We start from the raw sequence: 6,000 nt of genomic DNA, 5'->3' as shown, positions 1-6,000 counted from the left end.
ATTGGCACATCACTATGCAGTAGGCAGTAAGTATTTAGGGAAGCACGACGTGATCGTCAGGTTCTTGAGAGGTACGTGGTCGTACTTCAGGTCGTACAGGCACCTCATCGAGGGAGCCCTGGCCTGAGTGATCGTGTGTACCACTGCCGGTGGTAGGCCTCTTAAGGCTTCCACGTTCCGTCCAAGGGCCAGACATGGAGATTCTAGAGGTCGCGAGGAGCGTGAGGTCCGAGAACCATGTCCGGGTGTGCCAATAAGGTGCCACTAGGATGACCTGCTCCTGGTCCTCCCTGAACTTGCACAATGTCTGTGCAAGTAGGCTCACTGGGGGAAACACATACTTGTGGAGCCCCAGGGGCCAGCTGTGTGCCAGCATATCTGTGCCGAGGGCAGCCTCGGTCAGAGAATTCCAGTGCGGGCAGTGGAAGGATTCCCAGGACGCGAACAGGTCCACATGCGCTTGACCGAATTGACTCCAAATCAATGAGCGTGACCTGCTGTGACAGCACGTCTGCTGCGCTGTTGAGGTTGCCCTGGATATGAGTGGATCGAAATCACTTGAGTCACTGCTGACCAAAGGAGAAGACGAGTTGCGACATCTGACGAGAGCCTATGAACCTATGGGCTCTTTAGTAAAACACCATTGCACTTACATGCTACTGTGGACTGAGCCATCATTACAAAGAACTTGAACACACATCTTATAACATTTGGTTTAAGTAGTGGGATGTAGGGGTGTGCAGTGCAGCCATTACCTGTATTTGCATCTGTTACTATTGCAAAATTATCAGTAACTGTCTCTGTATTTGAAGAAAACTGAATATGGGCAGGGCTTCAACCAGAATTGTGACAAAACAAAATGAAACACCCATTTTTTTTAATTTTACTCTATTACATGTTAAGTTTCTCTAAAATAATCACAACCCTAGTGTAAAGGGGTTAAGGGAAAGCGGCACCACCGTCCGTAGTCGGCTTTTATCCCTCTCGGAGGATTGATTAGCCTGATAAGGGACTGGGTGTGTAGAATCACGTCCCGTTCCCGCCCTCCACCCTGTCACATTCCTCCCTTGTTCTTTTAGGTGAGGTCCTGAACAGTTCTGATTAACAGTAATGTGCTTTAGCCCACTACGCCACCACCACCCTCCACTATCCCTCCTCTTTCCCGGGTTTCTTTTTTGCTAGGATGTGGACAGGGCCCTGGATATAGATAGAGAGAGGACTCCATTCACTGAGAGATATACACTTGTAAACCTTGAAGTAGAAGGAGTGTGTATAGAGAGAGACAAAATATTGTGGGAGTTTGTTGTAAATATATATATTTATTTACCTTTGTTTTGTTTTGTTTTTTATGGGGGGGTTGTATATATGTCTGCACTTTGTAAATAGTTTTACACCCCTTGGATATTTTCACTGAGCACTTAATAAAACACCATTGCATTTATATGCGTAGCCTACGTGTTTCCCAGTTGGAATACCTCGTGTTTCATTGCACATATCCTAGCAGGAAGTTGGAAAATCTGACTTTCTGAATTTAATGGAATTTAGCATAAGATAAGTTGAGGATGTGATGGTCCTTTATACTTGTTTTAGAAAGCATAATAATTGCTGGTACTTCTCGCCAGCCAATGTAATGCATATCAGCAGTGAAGAAATCAAAACTTTTCTGTAGCGAGCTAGTGAGCTATTCTAACTATCGTTAGCCAGTTCACTATCGTTAGCTAGATCACTAGTTAACAAACTAAAATGGAACATCATTCAGATTTGCCTTCTGTTAACAAGAAGGAATAAAAGAGCACTGGAAGGGGGACAGCATTAGCACTAGCACTGGACATTAGTGCGAGTTAGTCAGTCTTGCTAGCTAATTGTTTTTTGGTGATAGCAACTGCTTTTACTAGCTAGTCAAGTGTGTAAAGTATTACTCCTTGCTAGATAGCAAGAATAGAACCCACTATTTTACACGTGATTTATTTAATAGGGTTCGCCACAAGTAACAGCAGGCTGTAGTGTAATCTGAACAGAAATATTTATAGATATGGCTGTTATTTGGCATTATGCATTATGTAAGTTTGTAATCATGTACATGTTCATATATAATTGTCTTTAATCGGTTGAAGAGGTAGGTAAAAAGAAAACAAATATTTATTAGCAGTTGTTCTTTGCTTTCAGAATAGATCCATAGATTTCAGCCTAGTTGTGATACTTCATTGAAATATTCAGTATATATTTAAATATTCACAGGACTCCAGTTGAGGGGGGATGCAAGGGGATGCCATCCCCCTTGTTGCAAGACATACCAAAAAGTATCCCCCTCATAAAACCACCACCATCCATCCTTACCATGCCCTGTAGATCAATTGTGTCAAATATTTCATTTTTATTTTTAAAGTTTGATAAATAAGACTTCATGTTATTAGATTTCATGTGAGGTTGCCAGATTTCTATATGTGAAACCCCCCAATCAGATCTGGACACTTCTACACTGCCCTACAAAGGCAAAACGCCGTAACATCATGTTTGGTCAAAAATGAGTTAATGTCATTTTTGGGGTATTCAAGACCTCCTTTATCATGTGAATAAATATCGTGAGTCAATTTGATTGTTTTAACGAGAAATTAAAGGGCTATGACAACCGTAACATCCAAAACCATACGAGAAACCACAGCAGAACGCCGTAACAGTTGTTACGGCTCTTAGCCTTTGTTCCGGCACGCTGAATTTGAGTTTAAGGTGTTCTGACTTTGTTTCGCCTGGCATCAAGAGAGATGTTACGGTGCCGCTGTGATGTTACTGTACTCTGGCTTTGTCATACTGTCAAAGATTACCGCTCTTTTATTGTCACCAAACCGCGTAACATACACACGACACATCTTTGAAATAAAGTGTAGACTGCCGACTGCTTGTTTGTATTATTACTCTGTGATAGCGATGTGATAGGGCGATGGTTCAGATCTGTCAATGTCAGTGACAGCCCGGAGCTAGCTAAATTTAATCGGTGTCACGTAAATTAGCGCTAACGTTGACGCTGACACTCGCCTCACATCAGATGCTGAAAACCAAATATTAAATACAGAGGCATCCTACCTTTCCATGCAATCCGATATAATCCATAGAAGATATAATCCATAGCAATGCACGTCATCTGCTGTATCCACAACAATCCATACGTGTTTGAGCCATTCCTTCTTGCAGGTGTTCACGTCAGATTTTACAGCTCGTTATCGCTAACGTCCGTACAAAGTAGGCTAACCTAAATAGTAAAAGTACTTCCAACTTTTTTTCGGTATACTCTGTCTATATTATCTCAGAATTAAAAAGTAGTAATCCAAGTCAAGTTCGTTGACTGAGCATCTTGAGCAGTTTGGACTTCAAAGTTTAACCCTTTAACTGTCACCCCTCCCCCTTTTTTCGCATAGACATGAAAATCACTATCCAAACTTAAATGGTTGTATTTCAAGAATGCTTTGTCATATATACCTATTGACAAGTTGTGTTCCAAATTTTAGGTTGATATCTCAAAAAATTAGCTTTCAGTAAGATTTTATTTAGGCGCAGTAAAAAACTTGGAATGAGCAGTCTCTAATCTCTAATGTATTGGTCTAATGTTTAATTAATTATTTCTCTATATCTTGCATTTAAATACATATACCTTTGTATTCAATTATAATTAAATTATCTTTATTGTGAAAATATGTATTGTATTTATTCATACTGCACATACTGTACTGCAAAGTAACTTATCTGTTATACTGTTTAACTGTGTTAGTGTTGCCGCACTATCCTGATCATTATAGCACTAAATAGTCTTCTATATAATTTAAAACAAATACCATGATGACTAGACCTTGGTTAGGTGTTCTTATAATGGATGTAAGTATGGTGAACAGCAAGTAAATATTGATTATATGTCAGTTACGGCCTTTTGCCTTTGCATGACTCCTGATTTTTGGCACATGATACAAAGGCAGAGTACATTAACTGCCAAACAAGGGTCAAAGGTCAATTTTGAGCTCAAGATTTTTTGCATAAAAACATTTCTTCTGTATAGCAACTAGTTGTGAAATTTTGGGAGTCCTACCTATAATACTTTTGTCTGGACAAAACAGAAACTTTAAAGTCATTTTTCTCAGTTTCACACTCTAGTGAGTTAAGGTCTTTTGCTTTTGCAGGGCAGTACAGATATGCCACAATTTTAAAATGTTTCACACACATTCAAACATGGTCAAGTAGTAGATTGGAGTAAATAGAATGTGTGTCGGCAGTGGGCAAGTGATCTAGAAAAACAAAACCTGTTTCGTGATCATAAAGTGGATTCTTTTTACAAGATTCATCATAAAATAAAATAACAGAGGGTAACAGGTGCTTATTATGGCCATGTGTCCTAAGAGTTAATGAAGTGATGCTCATTTTTGTCCAAATCTATTAAATTCAAAATACATAAAACATTTTTTACATCTCTCTTATATATATATACATCTCTCTATATATATATATATATATATATATATATATATATATATATATGACTTTAAAGAGCAAGGTATATATATGACTTGGTAAGACCAAGGAGCTTGTAGTGGACTTCAGGAGGAAAGACAGAGGACACAGCCCCATCACCATTAATGGAGCATCGGTGGAGAGAGTCAGCAGCTTTATTAATATTTTCTAAACCCAACAAAATTTGTGTATCAATGAAAAGAGTGTATCAATGAAATCAAAGACTGGATGACCAGAAATTTACTTAACTAAATTCCGACAAAACAGAGGTACAAATGATTGGACTAAAAACCTCTAAAGATAAGCCGCTAAAATATAATTTGACTCTCATTTTGTCATTTGGTTGTACTGTTATGTCATCTTCTTCAGCAAAGAACTTAGGTGTTATATTTGAGACCAATCTGTCCTTTTAAAATCACATTTCCAATGTTTGTATAACAGCATTCTTCCACCTGAGAAGTATTGCTAAATTACAAGATAAGCTCTCTATTGCTGAAGCAGAAAAATTCATTCATGTTCTCTTACGAGAGGTTCTCTCGTATTGCATAAGCTAGCTTATGCTACGGGAAAGATTCATCTTTTCTGAGATATTGAAGCCAAAAAATTATCCTTAATTTTGTATCCATTGTCAACGCAGTGCGGCAGCTGCAGACCTTGAGCGGGCTAGCTAGCGAGCTCATTGGTTGCTCTGCGGCAACTGCTGCAGCCTATAGACGAGCTTGGGCGAACTCGCATCCAATGAGAGGCGTCCGCGTGCTCACTGCATCAAAGCCCGCCAAAAAGGGCGTGACTAGAGTGCATATAAGCGTAGTTCGTAGGCTGGAACCCTGATTTTCATCTCTTCAGCGAAGCTCTTCGCATCACTGAACCGAAGCCGCGTCGCCATTCGAGGGGCATCAAGCAAGCGTGGACAGCGCCGAAGAAGCCGGCCGTCTTCGCCACCTTCAGCCGTCCTGCGAGCTACGCCATCCGGCGACGTATCCTTTTAAAAGCAAGCTAGTTCTTAAAGAACTTCACAAAAGAGTACGAGCGTCTTTTTAAGATGCCTCGCTCCACTTGCGCCTCATGCCACGCTCCTCTCAGCACCGGAGACCGCCACATCTTCTGGCGCTCTCTGCCTGGGACTGGGGCATGCAGAGCTCGCCCTCGCCAGGCGGATGCGATCTCTGCGAGGAGCTGCCGATGTCGACCCTGCGGGCTCGACTCGAGCGCCAGGACCGAGCCGCCGCACCGCCTTCCGCTCAGCCGCGCAGAAAAAGCGCCGCCTCAAAGGCTGCCGGAAACAGTGGTAGAAGCGATTGCCTCGCCGGAGCCCATCCCTCGAAAGCATCGCCTTCACCCTCCCCGCCCACCCGGACGCGCAGTTGCCGCCGAGCGGCTGCTCTGCTGCCATCTCGGACGAAGAAGCGGAGGATAAGGGCTGTTCCATCATGGCTTCGACAGCGAGGAGTGGTCAGGCTCACACGCCTCCTCCTCGCCCAGGAATCCAGCAGGACCCGCGCCGGA

This window comes from Xyrauchen texanus, chromosome 18, assembly GCF_025860055.1.
Source record: "Xyrauchen texanus isolate HMW12.3.18 chromosome 18, RBS_HiC_50CHRs, whole genome shotgun sequence".
Taxonomy (NCBI): domain Eukaryota; kingdom Metazoa; phylum Chordata; class Actinopteri; order Cypriniformes; family Catostomidae; genus Xyrauchen; species Xyrauchen texanus.
This window is presented reverse-complemented; position numbering follows the sequence as displayed.